The sequence below is a fragment of the Anser brachyrhynchus genome (genome assembly GCF_964034855.1).
Source record: "Anser brachyrhynchus genome assembly, chromosome: 14".
In the NCBI taxonomy this organism is placed as follows: domain Eukaryota; kingdom Metazoa; phylum Chordata; class Aves; order Anseriformes; family Anatidae; genus Anser; species Anser brachyrhynchus.
This window is the reverse complement of record NC_137709.1, coordinates 14,600,263-14,623,355: the sequence shown is the minus strand read 5'-3', so window position 1 is coordinate 14,623,355 and position 23,093 is coordinate 14,600,263. Positions and strand designations below refer to the sequence as shown.

At 45.0% G+C, this 23,093-nt stretch overlaps 1 protein-coding gene across 3 annotated transcripts in view; it reads left to right on the top strand.

The window, feature by feature from the left end:
* KCNIP1 (potassium voltage-gated channel interacting protein 1) overlaps positions 1 to 23,093 on the top strand; it is a 241,922-nt gene that overhangs the window by 96,421 nt on the left and 122,408 nt on the right. Inside the window, exon 1 of one of the 3 annotated variants that reach the window (XM_080554793.1) lies at positions 14,688 to 14,779. The exons of the other annotated variants lie outside the window; for them this stretch is intronic. The gene's annotated coding sequence lies outside the window, so the exon portion shown is untranslated. Of the gene's footprint in view, positions 1 to 14,687; positions 14,780 to 23,093 lie in introns of those variants that run through there. 3 annotated transcript variants of the gene reach the window in all.

Below are 23,093 nucleotides of genomic sequence, written 5' to 3'. Positions count from 1 at the left end.
CTTGGCGTGCTTGATTGCCATTGTCTGATCTCAATCAAGAGCTTGCGAGGAGCTGCATATATTAAAAGCCAGCTATGGTTTCAATTTACATGTTGATGCAAAGTATAAATCCAGTGTATGAAAAGGCTTTCTGCAGAGAAATGCACGTTAACTGGCTAGGGAAGGCGCCCCACTGCCCTGCTGTTTGTTAACAGGGAAAGCCCTGTGGGTGACATGGTGCTTGGAGGCTGCCTTGGGCACAGCCGTCTCGAGATGATAAAGTTCTCGATCCTTGGGGAAGCAAGGGGGGTGCTCAGCAGAACTGCGCTTTGGGTAGGGCTGATTTTGGTCTAGTTAGGGACTGCTTGATGGGATCCTTCGGGAGGCAGTTCCAAAGGGTAAAGGAGGCCAGGAAGGCTGGACATTCTTCAAGAATGCCTTTTTTTTTTTCTTTATTGTGCATATTCTGTATGGTCTATATGCTTATTTTTTGTTTGTAAGGTAGCTGAGCCCAGCGCAGTGGCACGTTGCTGCCAGGTACCCAGAGGGCAGCAGGATGGGTGCCCACCTGCCCACACGGGCTGCTTCAGGAGCTCTCAGTGTGAGAGTCTCCGAGGAAGGTGTCTGGCTAGGGAAGCCTCCTGGCATTTAGATGTTCAGGGACCTTCCTGCAGCCAGGGCGCTTTGTGGCAGAAGATTGTGGCTGGAAGCCTTGGATTTGAAGGTGTTTCTGTATGTGCTTCGGTGCAGTAGTCTGCCCAAAGTGGGCATTGCTAGCATTTAGCTTCATCTTGGACTGCCTCTGGGAATGATTCTCCTTAATTTGCTTTAGCCAAATATATTTCTAACCCTACAAAAATGGGTCATGTTGGTTTTGTGTGCTTTTTTTCTCTCTGTTCTCACAGATTCTTTTCTTGCCATGCAAATATTGATCTTGGATCAGTGTAGGTGTATCTCTGCTCCCACTGACCTTGCAGAATAATTTAGAGGGACTGCAGTTAAAATAATTCAGTGTTTTTGACTACCTCATCCTTAATATGAAGTGACAGCTCTTCTTAATGCGTGATATCAAATCAACAGCGTTGTTTAGACTATCTTAACCCTATGGAGGAATATCACTCTATGCTTAGCAACTGAAATAGGATTTTAAGTTTGAATGCTGTATCCAGATCCCTATATTTAGCTCTTCTTGTTTCAAAGGTATTCAACATGCAAATCCCTGTGCTTCTATTTTATATAAATCCTATTTCAGTTATTTGCATTTAAAATTTGGTTGGAGTTGCACGAAAAGCTCTGCATAGCTTAAGACAGCTTGCTTTGGAGGCAGAAAAGGAGAAATACCTCCCACTGAGAAGTAACGACCAGGAGTTCAGAGCTGTTCTTCAAAATGGGGCAGAGATGACGTGTCTGACAGTGCTGTTTTTTCCACGGTGAGTAATGCTGCCAGTCCAGCTCCCCATCTTTGTTGGTACAGACCACTGTCATTGATGCTTGGCACTATACCCACAGACGGGAACGCCAAGAGCACTTAGTAGCCTATGATTCAGTTCAGCAGACCAAGATAATGCATTCTGTACATAAATAAAAATATGCATTTGGTCTACTAGTAACCTTTTTCTTGGAAAGGAAAGGAATTATCTGAGCAGGGTGTCCTTTTTCTTTAAACAGCTCTGCAGAGATGAAGTGCCTGTGTCTGTATACAGCCAGTCCTTGGGGGGAAATGTAGCTCAGGTAATAGGGGTTTATTTCTTGCCCCTACATGTGCCACAGAGGCATCCGTTTTGCCAGTCCGTGGTCACCCCTTCTCCTTTAATCACATGCAGTGATCTTCCTTGCAGCATGGGCTGTTTCCAGCCTCTGATAGAGCAGGAGCACTTCCAATGTTGCTGAGAAGAAGGGAGTCATTGGGGTACTCCCCAGTGTTGTCATTGCAGAAGAGAGCATCTGACGCAACCCTTGCAAGTGGCTGGATTCTTGAGTGAAAGCTGCTGATCACTGACCAAGAGCTGTGTAAACATCTCCTTCTCTGGAGAAGAAAATTGATTCGCCTGGAGGTGAAATCCAAGGAGAGCCTGAGATAATTTATAGTTACGCTTTACAGAAATCAGCACCCAAATAATAGCTATCAGGCTCTGGGAGTTTGTGCTTCTGTAAGGACACCTCATGACATGGTTGAACATGCTGTGGGACAAGGAGCAAGAGAGGCAGGGTATCTCCTGCCAGCTATCACACTGGATAAGGAAGGGAGCCAAGCTCTCTTCTTCCTACCACCCTGGTTAAGATGGGACTGTTGCCCTAGTTTGCACAGGACAGCTTTATTGGAGTTAAGAACACTCTGATGCTAACCTGAAGAGCAGCAGTGTCCCAGCATCTCTGTCAGAAGCCACAGGACCTATTCTAGTGGTAGGTTTTTTCTATTATTTCTCTCTATTGAGTTTATTTTTCTGAGATGGACAAGGAGAGGGCCAGTGGGCTAGATACACTTGGTGACCAGCCCTCTTTGGTCATGCAGCAGGTAGGCATCCAGGTCCATTAGACACTAGACTTCCCAGGGGCTCTCTGGAGAAAAAAAAATGGTTAAAGTTGGCTGTGATTTACTTCAATTACATTGGGAAAATGCAAGTTGGGCACTAGTGAAAGACATCTCGTTTCACTACGTTGAGATTTTGTTTCCGTCCTCTTGCTTGGAGGATGATTTTCAAATTAATGTGAAGGCAGCAGGCTTTCCTGTTGACAGTAACTTGTGACCTGTGTATTCAGTGACCCGTACTGAGGATAAAAAAAAAAAAAAATCCAAACAAAAAGCAGCAGCAATAGATGCAATACCTGCTTTATGAAAAATGAACTCACAATGTAATAGAGTGCAGACGCCAGAAAAATCAGGGCTCTTGTACACAAGATGAGAGCTCTGTCTGTGAAACACCTAGCACGTGGCTTTTTCCTAAAGTAGGGCAAGGATTCAAAAGCCATATGGACACAGTTCTGGGCAAGGTATCCCTGCTTGAGCTGGGGACTTGCACCATGACCTCCAGCGGTTCCTTCCAACCTTAGCCATTTTGTGATTCTGTGAAATGCTGTTAATGGACTTTCAGCGTGCATGCACTGGTCTTTGGACAAATACTAAGAGGCAGATTGCTGTTAAAATACCAGCTTTGTAGAGGTGATATTGTGGTAGGAGATATCACAGATTCAAATTCTACTAGCCAAAGCAAACCATCAATAAATAAGATTTTGGTTTGACCAAAATTTCACAAAGGCCAGGGTAGGGGAGTCACTACTTTTGGGGAGAGAATTAAAATAAGTTAAATGTGAGCCAGTTTGTCCTTCAACATCATTTCAAAATTGAAACCATTGGCACATCTTTATTTTTATTTTTAACTTGGAATTAGCGGCTGAATACAGTACCAATCAGAAACAGATGAGATTGCCCCCAAGCTATTAAACATGTATGTGTTTTTATGTCTTTTATTTTTCTGTGAGTTTTTTAGTGTTGGATATTTTGAGTGGGTTTGGAAAACGTAAAGCAATGCTGGCCCCATCCCTGCAGGGCAGAGAAGAACTTGAATTTCATGTTTTCATGACAGTGGGAGTAGCAAGTCCCTTCCCTCCAGAGTCAGCTTTGTGGGTGGACTGCTGTAATATGCTGGTAGGATATCCAAATTACTCCCCTTGTATTGTGCGCTTTGTCACTTGTAAAACCATGTTTCATTCTTGCTGTGAAATGTAATTCAGAATAGAGTGGAGAGGAAGAGAATCTTTGGCTCTTAATTTATGTACATAAGTTAAATGAAAGTGCTCAGGACCAGCTGCTTTGCTAATTTAGCTAGCCAGCTGCCTCTTGTTGTCTGTATCAGCCTGGTACTCGCCCATAGAGCTGGTGCCCATGTACCCATGGGCTGATGCTGTTGTATATCAACAGCCATCACCTCATCTGTAGGGATGGCTGCTTCTTCTGTAACGCATAACCCTGGTGATACTGCCCAGCGATCAAATCAAGCTGAACGTGTAAGTTCAATATTGCAAAATAACTTTGTCTTCATTTTATTTATGTCCTTGGGTTCTGCTGCACAAGTCTATGTCTGTACTCTCCTTCTGACGAGGTTATTGATCTTTCGGTGGAGTGATGGCTTCTGATAACCACCTGCCTGAATCAGCTCAAGCGTCAACCAAAGAGCCGTTCCTTGTACACAATGGTTCTGTCATCTCAGCTACCAACATCAGCAAGTTTGAGTACTCTGTGTGCTTGGTGCTGTGTGGATGTGTCTCCCTCCCTAAGGGAGCAAAGGGTTAGTTGTGGTCTTTTTAACACAGTAGGTTCTTAACTGAAAAACAAGCTAACAAAGCTGGGATGCGTAGAAGTGCACAAAAATGCTACCCTTTCCCCATTTATAAATGGTTTATCACCTATAGTAAGTGCTTCATCATACAACATACCATAAAGATTGAAGAGTATAATAAAATGTAGGAGCCATGACTTGCTTATGTGGAAACGGCCAATGCTCGTCTCTGCCAAGCTTCTGCCAGCGGGGGAATGGGCTTGAGCACTGATGCTTCTGGAGGGCTGGTGCCTCTCAGGAGCAAGGATCTCATCTCAAGATCTGGAATCCTGTCTTTTGTAAGGTATGCAGTTATTAAGTTTGCTCGTAGGCAAAAAGGATACATAGTAAGCAAGTAGTACATGTAATAGGCATACTGCCTGTCGTACCTGCAGTCTAGTTTCTTACACTTTACCCCCTAACCATGTATTAACTGTATAAAAGACCTCACTGACTTTTTGTAGCTGAAAATAAGGGACAGGATTTCCTACTGTGCTGCTGTGTGTTCTTCCCTATAGCTGCAGAATACACAGGCTGCTTCTGTTCTTACCCATCCAAATTGTACAGTGGTTGTTTTCCATGACGTGTCAGATACAAATCTTCTCAGGCTCCAGTGTCTCAGAAATAGGGTAGACTACGGGCAACGTGGCACAATGATAAAACCAGAGCATGAGATGGGGTCAAGTGGAGGGAAAGGAGGAAGAAGGTCAGGGAAGAAAGGCTGAAGCAACTGTAGTCAACTGTAGACTTGAAAGTCTAGTTATGGCTAAGAGACCTGCTCTGGCTGGCTGCACTCACACCTCCACACTCCATGCTGTGGGATGGCTGTTTTCTCTGCTCCCTCTCAGCAAGCTCAGAGCCATCAGCTGGAGGAGCCAACTCAGTGGCCTCCATGCCTTCATTTTCCAGAGGGGCCACCTTGGTGACCTCCACTTTGTCATTTTCCAAAGGGACAACCTCAGTGACCTCACTATCACTTTCCTGATTGTCCACAACCATGGCTGCAACATCATGTTCAAGATTATCCACTTCCACAGCCTTGACGCCGTTGTCTGGAGGGGCCATTTTTGCAGCCTCAACACTGTCATCCAGAGGGGCCGCCTTGGCTCCTGCTGACATCAGGATAGGTCACAAGGATAGGTGCCTTTGACTCCATCATCTGGAGGGGCCACCTCTACACCCCCAGTGCTATCATTTTCCAGAGGAACCACCTTGGTGACCTCCACACCACCCTTTATAGGAGGGGCCACCTCTGCCTTGACATCATATTCAGATTGTCCCCAACCACAAGATCGGTACCATTCACAAGAGTGTCCACCTCCATAGTCTCCACATAGCCATTTTCTGGGGAGTCTGCCTCCCTGGGCTCTTTGTTGTCACCTGGAGAATCCACCTCCCTGGGCTCAAAGTCATCATCTATAGGATCCACCTCCAGGGGCTCTTGGTCTTCCTCTGGACAATCCACTTCTTGTGCTCTTGATGATCCTCTGGAGGATCCACCTCCATCACCTTGTCATCATCCTCTGAAGGATCTGCTTCCCTGGGCTCTTCATCATCATGTGCAGGATCCACCTCTGTCAGCTCTTCATTGTCAAACAGGGACAGGGCAGTTTGCAGGGCAGGGTACGTGAGAAGGTTGGGCACTCTGACACTGCTCCCACATGGCCCTGTACCATGGGATCTATCCCCCAGGAGCAAACTGCTCCAGCATGGGTCCCCCACGGGTGGCAGCTCCCCCCAGCCCCCCTGCTCCTGCATGGGCTCCTCTCCACGGGCTGCAGCTCTGGCCTGGGGCCTGCTCCTGCGGGGGCTCTCCATGGGCCGCAGCCTCCTCCAGGCCACATCCACCTGCTCCACCGGGGGCTCCTCCACGGGCTGCAGCGTGGAGATCTGCTCCGTGTGGGACCCATGGGCTGCAGGGGGACAGCCTGCTCCACCAGGGGCCTCTCCACGGGCCGCAGGGGAACTGCTGCTGTGAGCCTGGAGCACCTCCTGCCCTCCTGCTGCACTGACCGTGGTGGCTGCAGGGCTGGTTCTCACCCCTCACTCTCCCAGCTGCTGTTGCACGCAAGTTGTTTTTTTTTTTTTTTCCCCTTTCTTAAATATACTCCCAGTGATGCCAACCAGCATCGCTTACTGGCTTGGCTCTGGCCAGCAGCAGGTCCTCTGTGACGTGGGGCAGCTGCTGGGCTCTGCTCACAGCGGCCACCCCTGCAGCACCCTGCTACCACACCCTTACCACGAAAACCCATTACATTAGGACATGTAGGAATGGCACAAAGGTGCACCGGAGAGGTTCAGACTGGACAGTAGGAAACGTTTCTTTGCCATGAGGGTGGTCAAACACTGGAACAGGCTTCCTAGGGAGGTGGCTGATGCCCCATGCCCATCGGTGTTCACGAGGCATTTGCATAATGCCCCCAATACTGTGCTTTAATTTTTGGTTGGCCCTGAAGAGGTCAGGCAGTTGGATTAGATGATCTTTGAAGGTCCCTTCCAACTGAACCGTTCTGTTCTGTTCTGTTCTATTCTAAATGTGGTTGTAATAAAACATTAGAAACTGGGGAATGATTTAGCTGGTGCACTGTAACTTGAAAAGAAAACCCCAGGAACTTCACATTTACTCCAAACTCCTGAACTTTAAGCAGCTCTGTACCGCAGAGGAGATTTAATACTTTTTCTCATTTTGATGCTATTGTGACAGAACACTTTTCATATCGTCTGAGCCACACAGGAGTGTGAAATGAAGATGGCCTTTGAGATTATAGAAAACTGGAAGTGGAAATGAATTCACTGGAGATAAGTTAGTTCCCGTGAGTCTTTTTATAAAAATGTTTCTCTCAGTCTGTTAAGATTATCGGCTGCTATGCCAATTGCCTGTGATAACACAGGAAATGAAAAAATCATGGTAAGAAATCTCCAGCTGCTTATGAAGCCTTTTTTTTTTTTTTACCAGTCCTACACAAACCCAGGGAGCAATGTACTCCGAGGAGGATTGCTCAGTCTCTCAGCAGCACAAACATCACTGTGGGTTGTGCCGCACTTGGTACCTGGGTAAGGGAAACAGTTCTGTTTGTTATTTTTTTTAATGTTCCTAATCTGAGAGATGTTTTTAGTAACAACCCAAAAAAACATCAGGTAACAAGTTTACATCCCTAGTCTCTGTGGCTGGTGTCCTGTGTCCCCTCAGCTGCCTGTTGGCAAAAATATGTTTGGGAATGGTTAGCTGAAATGTACTTTCAGCTCTTTTTCTTACATCTCCAACAGGAAGTCACCTTGTTTGGGTCTTCTGTAAAAGCAGCTGTTACCATATGTTGTGACGGAAGGACTAGAGTAACAGAAAAGCGTGTGTTTGAGCTTTGGCCTTTCTCCATCTACTCTTTGGTGCAGCCAAAAACTTGAGGGGCTTATCTCTGGAGCTCCCCAAACGCATCTTTGTGCTTTTGTAGAGAGTTTCATACTGTAATCTCTAGGTGTTTATACAAAAGTGGTGTTGCAAGCACGGTTCAGCTATATGGATTTCATGAGGCATATAGGGAACCTCCTTCGGTCTAGTTCCTCCTCCTTCGCCCCTGTCCACTGTCTCAGCACAATAATGAGGAGTTTCCCTAGAGATTGCCAGGGACTGCAGTCTTCAATTACTCGTTTCTGTACTGGTTGTAAATTATTGGCTGATAATGAAAACACTTGGCCTGTGCGTTGGGCTAGTTGAACGAAAGCAATACCAAGGAGAGCCTTTCATGCCATAAAACTAGGAGCTGTATGGCTTTGTTTGAAATGTGTTAGGTTACAGGTCAGTAGCCTGCAAAACGTTCTGACCTAGCAGCTACAAGGGGTGTAGCTCGTTCAACTTAGCCACTCACTTTTCAGAAGATTTTGCTTTCACTTAGGATTTTGTGCCATATCCATCACTGCAGTATCTTCAGACCTTTCTCGCATTGGTAATTAGACACGTGCTTAGGTCTCATCGACCAGAGAGCTAAGTATATCCTTGAGTGATCTGAATAGAGCTGGGAATACCCACATGCCTGAACGCTTTAATAAATGGGATTAACCACGTGGAATATAATCCATCCTATAGCATTTGCACTATGACAGTTCATCTTCGATGCAGTGGACTATCAGCAACGTTAAGATAAACTATGTTTTCGTGACACCATCTGTACCTTTTCTCCATTCCTGCAAGCCCTGAGAGTGCTCTTAAAACTGAGGCTGTTCGGTTCATTGGCTGTGTTAGAAGGCAGACATAATGGACAAAATTGTACTCATTTCCTACAAGTTTTGAGTGATACTTCCGAAGGAGTCGGGCAAGGAGGAAGCTGCTTTGCTGTGCTGCATAAGATTTGGGGTTTGCTGGGAGTGATCCTTGCTGCCTTACTCTCAGCAGAGGGGCCCTGGGGGCCCTGACTTGTTAACCTGATGGTGCAGAAAGTGCCATGGGAGAGGATTTTGGGGGAACCTGCAGGAGACTGACTGACTGTAGCTCCATGTGTCTCTGCTGTGTCAAAAGGGTCAGCCGCTGGCCCCCTGGGATGGGCTGTTGGGCTGGGGTCTGCTTCCTTTCTCGCCTACCAAAACAGCTGATTCCCAGCCTTCAGTCTTTCTCACAGTGGCTGAACATGGTTTGCATTTACACATACAGGGTACTAAAATATCACTTCACCAGTTTGTCTAAATCTAAGTTAGTAGCTTTACATCCTTAGCAGATGTAAGAGTGAAAGGAATAAGTCACAGGATAACAAGTTTTCTTGGGAAATGCAAAGAAAATGAAAGTGGGAATAGAAAGCACTGGCCAAATAGTAACTGTGTTTACTGCAGGTTGACTATTTCTTGTTCCTTTGTCTGGAGATCTGGTGCCTGCCTATGCCACTGCCAAAGTTTGGTAATTTACTCTGAAAGGTATGTTATATTGCTACAGGTTTTTTTCATAAAGCAACCCTATAATGCAAAGCTGCTCTAGCTTCAGGGTCGTGATCTCCTCCATGAGATTGTTCGTTTGGTCATAAATGGAGAGAAGCTGTTAAGAAGCACCTGCACAGTGATTATGCTATGGAAGAAACCTTTCTTTGTACCTTGAAGAATATGTCTTAGCAGTCTATACAGCAAACTTTCCAATAACGAGGAGGGTTTGCTTTTCTTGCATTCCTCCTAAGAAGTATGAATTGCAGTGTGTGTGCACCCCAGAGCCGCTGTCAGAATGACCCATTGCGCGGTGACTTGAAGACGGCTCCCCTGTGCCGGGGAGGTGTGCGCCTGAGGAAGGGCTGCTTTTTGCATTGCTCTTCTAAACATGGATGCAAAACCAGAAAGAAGGCTGGAGTGTTACGGGTGAAATTTTACGAAGAGACAGTATTAAGCAATGCAGAGCCCATCATTTTTGACAGTTATCAGAGTCGCTGCTGACTCTGCGTGTATGCGTCATGCTATGTGAGAAGGTAAGATAAGTCACCTGCTGTAGCTGGTCCCAGCCAGAAGGCAACACACTACCATACTTCGACTTCAGGTTCAGTGTCTGTTTCTTCTGCAGCAATTGGTCTGCAGGTAAGAGTGGTCCTTAAACACTTTGTCTTGTTCTTACCTCACATAATCTTCTGCTTTGCCATATGGAAAGAAAAATGGCATTTAGGATATTCCCTAGTAAGAGACCAGTGAATGTTTTTAATGGTCCTCACTTGGATGTCGCTCCAGTGCTGTGCTAGACAAAAGAGGACGAGGAGCAAAAGCTGTAAAGGACCTTGCGAGTGCTGCCAGCTGCTGGCACAAAGGGCCCCTTGGCACATCTCTCTGTGCACTTCATATCTTCTTCCTATATCCTTTCACCTCCTCGCAGCCTGATCTAGAATACAGCCACATCAAACCAACACTTACTACATTTCATTGCACACTCCCCTGTTCCCTTGTTATCTTTTACCACAGTCCTTTCTTCTCCATGGCCATTGTCCTTCAGTCCTCACTGGAGGAGGCTGCATCTGGCTGAAATCCCTGCCAGGGGCAGGGACAGGGACAAGCGTGGCCCAGGAGGTGATCCAGAGCTGGGACAGGCACTGTGATGTTCTTATCGCCTCCCAGCACCCCGTTGCCAGTCGTTACTTTTAAGGGCAGAAATTCAATAATGCAAATAAGATGGAATGCTTATGACCATATTTGCATGTTTTAACATGCATTGACTTCGTTTGAATGAAAGTTATAAATGCTTTGACATTGAGCCTGGCAAGGTTGTGGCGTGAAACAAGCCGTAGAGGATGCTCTTGGCTGGAGCCAGCATCTCCCTGGGCTGCAGGCCAGCCAGCCTTGGTTGCTACAGCTTGGTGGCACCCAGAGCTACTCTGGGGCTGAGCTCTCTGCCGTGTACCCTTTGCCTGCCATTATCTGGGGTTGCTTTGCCTGAGGGGTGGGGAAATAAATAAAAAGAAATAAAACAGGCCCTACCTGCTGCTTCCGTGGCTCCTGCTTCTGCATTCCTTCCTCCGACTCCTACCTGTAGCTGGCTGTGCCTGTGCAGGGGCAGAGCGCCCTGTCCGAGGGGCTTGGCAGGGTGCTGGCAGTGAATGTCCCCCTCTGCTCCTGCTGGGGCTGCCTCTACTCCTGCTCCGGCCAGCACGGAGCAGCACGCGTGCTGGAGCCCCTCTCATTCTTGTGCAAGCTCGCCATCATGCGCTGAGGCTTATTTGTTCTTGTGCATGTGTTGAGGGTTGGATGCAAATGTAAACTGCTGTAGGAAGACCAGATTTCTCAAGGACTGCACACAAGTATGAAAACCTATTTGTACAGTGACGTAAGGTTATTGTAAGATTGCCCTGAGAGTCCTTTTGAAATTTTGGGCGTTAATGTGCAAAGTCAGTACAGCACAAAGTGGAGTCATTTATTCACCAGGACAGGAAAATTCCTTGGAGGGATAAACCCAAATTTGTATCATTAGCACCTTTTTTTCTATTTTCTTGTGCAATGTGTTACTTTTACTCCTGGGCGGCAGGCTATGCAGGCCGGTTCCTGTTCGTGTGGCACAGGACAGCAGAGGGCAGCAGTATCCTACCATCTCCCCGCATTAAACCCGCTCCCAGCCGAGGAACAGGGCGGGCAGGGTGTGCTGCAGCAGTGCCGGAGAGGTGCCCATGCAGCAAGGAAAGCTGCGGCGGTGCTCGTCTGTTTAACAGACTGAAAAGTCCTTCATTAACTTTGGACCCCAGGAATCTGAGGGTGCTTGCACTGGGCCTGCAACGAATTGCCAGGGTTTGATAAATAGTGCATTTCCCTTCTGCTAACACTGAAATCCAGCTTGGAGAAAACGCTGTTTGCAGGCTAAGGCTGACTGCTGGCTCTGCAGTTGTTTCTTGACAGTTATGACAAAGCCACCAGGTGGGGGTAAGATCCCTTTTAGTCCTGTCTTGGATTTTCCTTCCAGGGACTTCTTGGTCTGGGTCGCATCAGTGGCAAGTCCCTGCTAGGCCAGCCAGCAGGCAGGGCTCCGCACGCCGCGGGCCTTAGGTGGCTGCGAGAGGTTGGCCATTTCTGTTGGGTCCCCGCGGACACTGCGACCCCAAGCACATGGCGGTACTGGGCTGTAGGGTGTGGTGTTTGCATTGGAATAGCCTGGATTTGGCAGCTTCTAAGGGACGGATTATTTCAGACACTTCTGATAGCATATAATTATTTTTTTTTCAGATAATATGGAAATTCATGATTTTAATTTTCCAAAATCTCTATTATCAGCATTATGTCTTTCTTAGAGTCTATCAGTAAGCTGTGTTTTAACCCAAAGTCCTTCTATATCTCTTTGAATAGAGCTAAATGCCCTAAATTGCACAAGGCTATTGCATTACATTAGGGATGCATTTCCAGTGCTTTTTGAATTATCTCTAGATATATTTCACTTTTAATATGAGCTGATGCAGATGTCCTTTTCCATAATATTCATAATCAAATGTCCATCTGGTCAAAAGAGTATCGTGTCTCAATAAACATAACCTGCTGTGGTTATTACTCGGGGTTTGTCTAGACAACATTGGCAGAGCCTCCTTGTACCAGGTTCTGTTTAGTGGTGAATGAAGTTAGGTATTTTCCAGTCCATATTATTTATATATACATATATAGTATCTAGGTGAAGATTTCAACTCTTGTAATGGGAGAAACAATGAGTTATCACCAAGTGGAGGTGGAAGGCTTAGCCTGATATTATTCCATCTTATTTTTATTTCTTGAGCCTCTAGCAGAAAGGTATAAAACCATCATTTCCTATTTGCTTCTCCCTGTTTCTCAGAATCCTTCCAACCACAACGTCCTCCTTGAGCTTCTTTTGCTGGAATGATTTGCATATACTTATGCTTTTGCCCCATTCCCCAAGAAATCCTTTACTTCGTGAATTCTTGTGCAGATGTTGCTTTCTGTATAAATATAAATGGAAATAACAGAAATGTGAATTGTGTAGCAGCTGCCAACCAGAATAGGGCCACACACACAGGCTGTGAAACAATGGTGAGAAGATGCACAGCAGGGACTTGGGAAGAAACTTGTTGTGCCATTAAATTCTTCTTGAGCTTATAGTGTTTACATTCTCCTTTTCAGAAGATGGCAGATAATACCTACTTTTGGTATTAAAAGCAAAATCACCAAATACCTCTTATTTAGTGTCAGCTGCCAAGTCCATGTATCTTGTCATTCCTGAAGAGTCTAATGAGGGAAAAATACTCTAGAAGTGCACAAAAGAATAATGTGAAACAAAGTGTTTAATGAAGATGGACAAAGTCATGTCAGGTGTTATGGGCTTCTCTTACATTAAGTTGATCTCTTCTCAATAGAAGAATAGCACGTAGCCAAATATCAGCGTGGGTCTGATTGGCCATACTGTTCATAAATTCAGATCAGGGTTGGATTCTTTGCCTTAAAATCTTATATAAGAAATCATTTCGCTAGGCACGGTTTTGGGAGGCTCTCTGTGCAAAGTTAATAAAGGAAAAATAGAAAGTAGATTTTTACTGCAGTTGTTTCAGCAGCCCAGCGTTACGCCAAATGAGGAGGTCCCCACGTTTGCACTGCAATTCTAGCATGGAAAGGCAGTAGCTGAGATGCTTCACTTTAGGCCACCAACTTTTGACTTGGCTTTAGACCAACTCTTTTGAAATGCGTTGCTGGCTATAGCACAGCACAGAAATGTCCCTTAACTTTAAGATTCCCGGAGTTTGCCTTGCTCCTCCTCTCACAGCTCAGCAGGAGTTTGCTATTTGCAATAAGCTACGCGATGGAGCAGCCCGACATACCCTGTGCAGTGGAGGATGCGCTTCTCTGTCCCTGGGGTTCACTGGGTCTCATCTCCGGGTTCCTGCAAGCAGTTATCCCAGAAAGCTGTGGTTTTGCTCCTGAGGAAAGCAGCTGTAGCAGCAGATCTTCCTTCTCACCACCTCCCTTATGACAGATGATGGCACATTTTCCACACTCGGCTAAAGCAGTGAAAACAAAAAAGCAGCGAGGAGTGAAAACGTCCTCGGGGTGCACAGCATCGCGTACCTGGCAAGCAGTGTCACTGCTGCTTTCCCACGTACCGAGCACCAGGTGTGTGGGGCCGTAATAAAATCTCAGGGGCAGAGTGCCGAGCCTGAAGGCATTTTGTTTCAGGACCTCTATCTGAGTCTGCGGCCGAGGAGCACTCCTCGGACTACCTGCCCCTTCCCGTTTCGGTGACAGGATTGCTGTCCCCTGCGTGGCAGCCCCTGTCACCTCCCACTGCCCACAGTGGGGCAGCGTCCCTGCTCACCGTTAATGGATGTGACAGGAGAAAATACTTCCCTCAGGCATTTTCTATCCAAGTCCTCTGAAAAGAAAACTGTCGGGAGACAGATACACTAGTATTGCTGTAGAAGCTCAGCTGACTCCGCTGCATGGTTTGAGGTCCAAACACTTGCTTCCACTGTAGGAACAGAAGTTGGCCATGTGGCTGGGGGCTCATTACCTTTCTTCTGTGTAACAGTTTGATTAATAGTGCACAAAAAAAATCTTTCCCAATCTGCTTGTCCCAGTCACGTTGTTTTAAGCAGTGCTGGAGTGCTGTGTTGCATCGTGAAGCAGCAGGGAAGGGAAGCTGAGGAAGGGAGCAAGACTATTAAGAGACAAAACAGTACTCTATAATCAAAAGAAAGTTAATATTTTATATTTTACGCTTTGACAGTGCAACTTTTTATAATTAAATTATCAGGATTATCAAGAAATTATCAAGGAAAAGCTATCTTAATGATCTAAAGGCGAGGAAAAAAGTAGTCAAATAATTCATCATACTGCAAAAAGTTATTTCAGCTGTAATGACTGTGACATTTTTCAGGGATCCATTATATATTTTCACTTCTTAGTGACAGATTTTTGCTAAGTTTCAAACTTAAACATTTGTATTCTGTTTTCTTGCAGGTAAGTCTGGACTGGTCTGTTTGAACTGTGCAGTTTGGGAATGTAACTGAACAAAGTAAGCCTTCTTCAAGCTGTCGCAGCCTGTTAACAAGGTCAGAGTGTTGTCTTTACTTCTGAGCTCTAATGCTGTAAATGAAAATGAAACTGGAATGGAGAACGTAACTGCAGATCCATATAGATATGCAGACACAAAGAAATCTTTCTTATGTCAGATGTGAATACCACATAACAAATGCATGTTTGTGAGAATTATGCATGCTGCTGCTTCTCCAGTTCATTCTTAAACCGAGAGTGGGTGGAGATAATATGAAATATTCAAGTTACTGATGCCGGAAAGGGTAATATAGCTTTTTATAATATTTTTTTCAGTGATTTCTAATTCAGGCTTCTCTAGTTATGTCAGCTTAGATGGTACAAATTTCAGCCTCCTCTTGAACAGAGCCAAGTTAACAGGTCACGTGCTGAAAAGCTTACTTTGTGGATCGTTCAGAGCTGGTTGTCTTTTATTAATCAACTGGCAACAGGATCTTGCTTTAAGTCAGTAAGATGCAGCTGTTGAACTGGCATGCTTTGCTTCTTACCTAAACCTCGCTCTGTGACAACTCCTGCTAGCAGTAAGAAACCTTGACCTTGCAAGCTTCCTTGCATCGGAATGAGCGGACTTTGTTGAGATGTTGTTATGTTTATTGTGTCGGAGTTGAAAATGATTTTCTTTGAAATTTTCTTCCTTTCTTTTCTTCTCCCATTATCTCCAGGAATAGTTAAATTCATCTCTCATCAAATTCAGGTGTTGGCTTTCTTTTTGAAGTATTGTCTGGGTAAATCAAACTATGGCTTCTTTAGATGCTCAAACAATGTTGTCCTAATCTTTGATTCCTATTTTGTATTCCAGCAACAAAAACCTTTTTGCAGCATTTAGGCACACTCATGCTGTAGTATCTGTTCATATCAGTGTCATCGCAATGCTAGTTAGCAGGGCAGTTCCTGATGGTCAATATACAGAAAACGGTACACAATGCAAGTTCTCTTGCAGTCATTTTTGAATCTTAAATGTGTTCACTTTCCAAATACAGATTTTTTAATATTTCAGCTGGACGCTTGTAAAAGCTTCTCACTGTCCTCAAGTTCATTGATTAGTTCTGCACCACTCTGGATTTTATGCGTTTGGTTATCTCATCTCAATTGCTGCTCAGATCAAACAGAAATATTCTATATGAACTTTTTTATGCTGGTCTTTTTTCCTTTCCTTTCCACTTCTGCTGACTGATGTTAAGATTTTTTTAAGATTTTTTTTTTTATCAACTGATAAAAGGGGCCATATGTCCTTCTCAGATATATCACCACTACCATTTTAAGGATGAGATAACAAGGGAATATTTTCCCCTGCTAGTGAATGCCTCACTCCTGGAGTGAAGCCGAGATTTTATGTGGTGACAAAATGTGTCACTAGATTCGCATATACTATATTTCTGTCTCTGAATGACCCATTGTTTTGTAGCAGCTACTGTATTTGTAATTTATTCTTCTGAAAGATTAGCATGGCTTTGGTTGTGCTCACCTGTTGCTTTAGATGTATTAGATGTAACTTCCTCAGTATGCATTCACATCCAGTTTTGAACACCTTCTGGCTACCAGTGTCACACCTTAGCTTACTCTCTGCCATTGGTATAGAATAAACGATTCACAAAGAAAGGTTTCACTTTGAGTTCAACTCTTTCCAAGCCTTTTGATTCCAACTTTCCATTTTTGGTTTAAGAAAAGGTTTCCAAAACCTGGGTTAGCAGATTCTTTTCCTCCGCAGCAGTTGATCAGCCTGTAAAGCACGTATGTACCACTGGTTCTGTCATTACAGGCAGAACCTTTCTGTGCCTTTTCTTACACAACATTCCGAACCCTACCTTTGGTACCCAACTGTACTGCCCCTCGGCACTCCTTAGATGCCCTTATCACTCTGCCCAGGGAGTCGTGCACAAGGAGCAGTCCCCACATACTTTAACCAATTTATTCATTGCCTCCAAGAGTGATAAGGATCACTATGAATCAGGCACATTGCACATTATCAATGGGAAAAAATATGCTGTAGTGTAACAAGGCCATGTAGTATTTCCTCATATTTTAAGGCGCTCTGGAACTATTAATGGGAGAGGGGTTAGATGTGAAAGAGCCATCCATCATGTCTCATTGCAATAAAAGGCAGGCTTGTATTTCAGCATTTCTGTTTGAAATGTATAAATGCCTCTTCCAAGGCTTTTTAGATGTAAGCATGTCAGAAGTTAATAGATGTGACTATGAATACTGATAAATCAAAAATAATACCTTAAAAATAAACATCTGATGTAATCTAAGTTATAAGTGGCATTTTGGAAAGAAGCTCAGATTTAAAGAAGTGCACGAAAAAAAATAACCTTCTGTAGAGCCACTGGAGTCAAAATTAATATTCAGGTCACAGCATGCAATATGGTCCTTACATTGACTGCCAAAATGATGCTGAGGGGTTTAGGAGTTAAGGTAAAAATGACTGCTTTGAAAATGCAGTCCAAATGTAGCTATTGTTTACCCCCGTATATCTCAGAAATCAGCACCATGGTAGAATTTAATAGGGTTTAGAATTTCATTTTAAAAAACATACCTCTTCTGTAAGCCTCTCAAGAAGAGCTGTATTCCTTTGCTGCCCTTGGGCTAACCTTTAGCATACAAACTAAAATATTCTGCCTTAAGCAAACTGAATCCTGAAAAACAGAAGACTGGGGTTGGCAGCCATCTTCAGCAGTAACTCCTTTGTGTGGTGTCAGTAGAAAGCTGCACTGTAGGTTTAGACCTTGACAGGCCTTGAAACAAGGAGCATTGGGAGTATGTGTACGTGGGATTCCTTTGTGGGAAAGCAAATTGTTATGGGAAGCCTTACCCCAGCTCAGCTGGTGGGCTGTGCTCTGAGGATCGATTGTGGTATTGCACTCTGAAATCTGCTGTGACAGCCTTTAGTTTGTCCTTTATACCTTTATGTTGATGGCAAAATCCTCATTGTCATTGTTTCAGTAAGAAGGGGAACAAGTCGGAACCTGCTGTTCCTGGATAAGTGTAGGCAGGAGAGGCTTGAGATGAGACTTGGTCCAGCAGGTTCTTGGGATATCAGCAGTGGGAAAGCAACAAGCCTGAATTTAGCGGAGTGAAGAGGTGAGGTGGATTCCTACTTTTGAGATAGTTGTAATTTTTGTATGAAAAATGAGTAAGTTTATTTCTTCTGTTTAATATCAAAACAGTATTTATAAAGGCTATATTTATTCATAAAGAGAATTTTGCTGCTCAGTGGTGGTTTAACCATAGTCCTGTGTACTGCAAGTGTTGAGCGCTTTTCCTTTTACTACAGGTCTTCAGGTACCCACGGGTTTGGAGACCATGCTTGCATTCATGCCTATAGACTTCTCTGATTTTGAATCAAAGGAAATATGAGATAGAATTGTTCGCTCAGCTTTAGCCACAGAGTCAGGATTTCATGCTTTTCCTACTGTAGATTTATGTGTCTGGTAGATTTGGTCTTGAAAGCACCGGTATGATGCAAGATGCTGAAGAACAGAGTACTTGAAATCTCTGAGCAGGCTCAGCCATTCCAGCCCTTGAAATGCCAGTCAACTCCCCGGGGCCTTTCTAGGTGGAAAACCGCACTGATACCCACTGAGGCAGTGCCTCAGCAGTAATGCAGCAGTGGAAATGCTTTGCCCTTTAACCTTCAGCTGAAATATAAAGTAACCAACTTTAGCAAAGAAAAAGAAAAAGAAAAAAAGAAAAAGAGAGAAAACCTCAGGCTACTTTTGGTTTTCAACTGCACTTCAGTAGCTGCTAAAGCAGCTTATCTCGCATGCAACAGAACTCCTATCTGGAACCAAATGCCTTTCCACACAAAGTAGAGATGCTTAGTGCTTCGGAGTTAAATGGCTTAAGTTTGGTGTGAAATAGACTGTGTAGGAGAAAAACAGGGCACTTTTTTGGTGGTAATGTTTTGTTTGGTTTTGTTTTCTGGAGACTTGTTCCTATCTTGCATTGCTTTGCATTATTTCTCAATGTTCCTTTTCCTGGGAGACCGTACAGCGGCCTTCCAGTACCCCCAGGGGCCTACAGGAGAGCTGGGGAGAGACTCTTTGTCAGGAGGGTGTAGAGAGAGAACAAATGGGAATGGCTTTAAACTGAAAGAGGGTAGGTTTAGATTAGATACAAGAAAGAAATTCTTTACTCTGAGGGCAGTGAGGCCCTGGCCCAGGGAGCTGGGAGTGCCCCATCCATGGCAGTGCCCAAGGCCAGGCTGGATGGGGCTGGGGGCAGCCTGGGCTGGGGGAGGTGTCCCTGCCATGGCAGGGGGATGGAATTAGGTGGGCTTTAAGGTCCCCTCCAACCCAAACCATTCTGTGATTCTATGATAACGATATGTTCCTTGTGTCACAAATAAAAAAAAATAAATAGAAGCATCCTGACAAAAGAATTCTCCCTGAAATCACTTTTCTCTTTCTCTCTGTATGTTTCTACCGATGACGGACAGAGGTACGTACGTCAGGGTTCCCAGATAGCCACTGATTTATGAAGCCCACAACATGGTTCTGGCAATAACAAGTGTCTGAAAGACAAAGCAAGTTATTCTTAAGATTTCTGTTAAGTAATTTATGTAAAAATTGGAACTTTCTGTTGGAACCCCATTTTACCATCTGTTCTTCAAACGTTTTCTTCCCTGAGGTGTAAGCTGAATGCTCAGCAGTCATTTCTGTATTGGGGGATACACAGGCTTTTAAAATAACTTCTTTCTCAGTGCACACACGTGTATTAAATGCCACGTCATGAAGACAGACACAGCTCAGTTCTTGCCAAACTCAGAAACAAATCTGGTTTGTTCTGATGTTTGTCATGAAGTACAGTTGTAAATACCTGTGTCCTTCTCAAGCACTGGACAGGTTTTACAGAACTTCAGTCCCATTCACAAGGGGACTAACGTTACACCAGAGTTTGTGAGGGGAAAAAGACTTCCTATACTGGGATGACATTTATTTAGTTCACAGCACCATTGCTAGTCTTCTGAGGAGAATGGATGGCACCTCATAGCCCTGGTGCAACACTATCCCCTGAAGTTAAGCCATAATAGGAATGCAAACCCTGCCAGCTAATTGTGACAGTGCCTTCCTTCCTGACAGCAAGTTTAGATTCCCTCCAGAAATACTAAATCAGGTAGTCCCTGGTTTGTTAGACCTCCTCATCCTGCTAGCTCAGCTTTGCTTCGGGTAGGTTCCTGTATTTCAGATCTCTTTCAGCATCTTTAAGTCTGAAATTATCCCTCTCTAAAAAGGTGGAAAATAGAGTATGTAAGACAAAAGATTTTGGTGCCACTGTCTCCTGCTTGGCAACATCCTTACAACCAATGGATATCGGCGACGTTTGGAAACGATCCCATTACTGCCCATCTGCTTTCGGGTTCGGTCACAGTGTCACTTCCAGTAAAAATGGAAAACACTGAGGCACAGCTGCACGTGCGCTCATGCCGCTCAAGCTGTTATCAGTGTCTGGATCACCAGTGGTGTGCTTGCAATAAATGCAATATTTTGCCATGGGGAAAATGTGTAGCAGTGTACAGACAAATGCTGCACACCGAGAAAAGTGTTGTGCCTTGCACCTGGAAAGCGTGGCCATAAGGCAGCCTGTTTGTGAAGCCTCGGGCAGCAGGTAGGTTGTCCACTTACTGACAGTCTCATACATGCAAAACATCAGCTTCGATCTCTTTAAAATTTGTCTTTTCTTGTGCAGAGGGGCCCTAAAAGACAATGCATCTGTTCTTTTCCATGGTGCAGCATATTGTCTTCCATGAGTTCAAGTACCCCATCAGTAACGCATTTCTTCTGTAAGCATCTCCCTCTGGTACTGCAGTGTGCAGCTCTGCCTATAGCCCTGTCATGTTTGTCTCTCTTCCTTCGTTAGAGCCATTAACAGGTGAGTAAATTGCCACTGTGATCCAACATTGTGACAAAACATGATTTCCTTGGTCTTTACAGTTTTTCTAGATCCTCTGGTTGCCTGTATGTATCTGTTGGAGATCACTAGAAGTGATCTTCTATTGTTGGATTTGGTCTGAGATGAGAAGTGTCAACAAGCCTTGCACATTGACACACTTAGGTGCTTCAGAAAAGCTTGGTTGTTGATAAGTGTCTTAACTATAAGCACCGTGTATGGAAGCACTACACTTTGCCTCACCAAATGCAAAAGATTTTTGCTCTGAGTTAACAGTTTGTCTGTAATTTAGCCAAGGCCAGGAAATGGCACTTGGCCTATCAGACAGGTATTAGTGCCGCTAGAGATGTGAGGCCAACCACTGCTTTGGGAGGAGAAGGTGGGGTTTGTGTTAGAATTCAAGTTAATCAGTCCATGACAAAGCAGGGGAGCTTGAAGGTAAATGTGTCACCCACTGTGCGGCATAAAAGCAAGGCTGCAGAGTCCCTGCAGTTCCCTGTCCTGCGTCTAGCCCAGTGCTGTTAGGTTACACGAGGGTTGTGAGTCCATCGGCTCTCTGAAGCCTGTTGAGTTTGGTTTTAGAAATGAGAAAATCAGATTTAGTTCTCTTTCCTTTCCTGTCACCTTCATCCTGTCTGATTCTGGTGTCTGTTTTGAATTAAATAAATACTGTGTGTTTTTTCAGTGACAATTGCTGTGCTAAGGACTTTAGGAAAACGGGTGCTGTTACATGGTTCCCCCGTGGGAAGTGGGGAACCTGAAGCTGGGGCACCTTGGAGGTGCTGGGGCACGTTGGAGGTGCTGGGACACCTTGGAGGTGCTGGGGCACCTTGGAGGTGCTGGGGCACCTTGGAGGTGCTAGGACACCTCGGTGGAGCTGGGGCCTGGCCCAGCAGCAGGCAGCAGCGTGTGCATCCCGAGCAGCGCCGGGTGGCCGAGGCAGCAGCACATGGCTGTGAGGAAGAAGAAATCTCCTTTCCTTGTGAACGGGTGTAGCAAAGAGATCCCAGCCTGCGGTGCTGTGACGGGGAAGGTTTGTCTAAGCCCTCAGGTGCTTGTGTTTGTGACAGGAGTTTGTGGCAATAATGAGGGTTTCAGTGCTTCCTCACATCTCCTTGTTCACTCCTGCGAGCTGCCTCCGAGCAGCAAATGTGGCTGCTCAGAGTAACCCCCAGGGAGAGCGCGAGAGTGAGGAAACCCTGAATGATTTGCCTCTCTCGTGCCTTTAACTTAGAAGTTAATTCCTTGTCAACTTCTGAACTCTGAAGACATGATTTGCCTTCCGTGTGTTAAGAAATTGAACAGCTGTCATTAGAAAAAACAGAAACATTGTCTTCATAAGGAATTATTATTCAGTACAGAATATCTTAGTTATTTGCAGTCTCTTAGGACCTAAAAATAAGCTACCCTAGTTAGTGCATTCTTTCTGGGAGACTGATAGCCTCTTTTTCCCTGCAGCCCCGTACCAGCAGTTGGCACAGCAAACTATAGCCCAGTTCCTCTGTAAGGTATGTGTAAAGCAGGGTTGCTGACAGTGTTTGCACACTTTTCATCTGATGTTCATAGAGAATGTTCTAGGGGCCCCGTGTCATTCACTGCTCTGTACCAAAAAAGATCAAACACTGCATTCAGGTTTCCCCCACGCTGGAGGGACGTGTGTTGAGCCTCGCTGCATGGAATTAGGTCTTTCGTTTCCCTGGGATTTTGTTCAGGCATCTGCAGCAGAGAGCCTCCATCGCACGCTCCCACATTTCAAAGCATGCCTCGCGCAGAATGGCACAAGACAAGGAGAGGTGAGTCAGCCTTTCGAAAGCGCTCTCAGACAGTAAGTGATCTCAATGAAGTGCATTTTTATGTCCCTCATCAGTGGGTGCAGACTTCATTGAATATTTCAGGAAATCTTCATTAGCTCAAATACAGAGTACTCCGGCAGTGTAATTCTGTGGGTCTAAGTTGGAGCCCTGCCTGTGTATGAAAACCAGGATCAGACCCCTGCCTTCCTTCGGCACTGCTTCACTGCATTTTTAGTTATGCACCGTAAACCCTTACAGCACTTTCTCTGCCTCCTTGCTATTTATGCCCTTTAAATATAAATGGGCAGTTAACACCTTTTCCTGAGTCAAGTTATAAATATTTATTTTTTTAATCTATCTCCATAAGTCATCTCTAGCAGCCTGGTGGGTGCAGCCTTGTCATTCCTGCAGAGGTACAGGACCATGCGCTCTGCTTGAGCCTTGCTTTGAGCAGTTGGAAAAAGCCCGGGGCCGTGGCGGTGCAATTACTGTGTGGTGTGCGAGCCTGGGATGTGAATTCCTGTGACCTGCTAAGCTGCAGAGGGCATACTTTAATATCTCCTGCACAGCTCAATTTACAGCTCTAATTTCTGCAAAGAGAAGGGAGAAAGCTGAAATGCACCACTGAGTC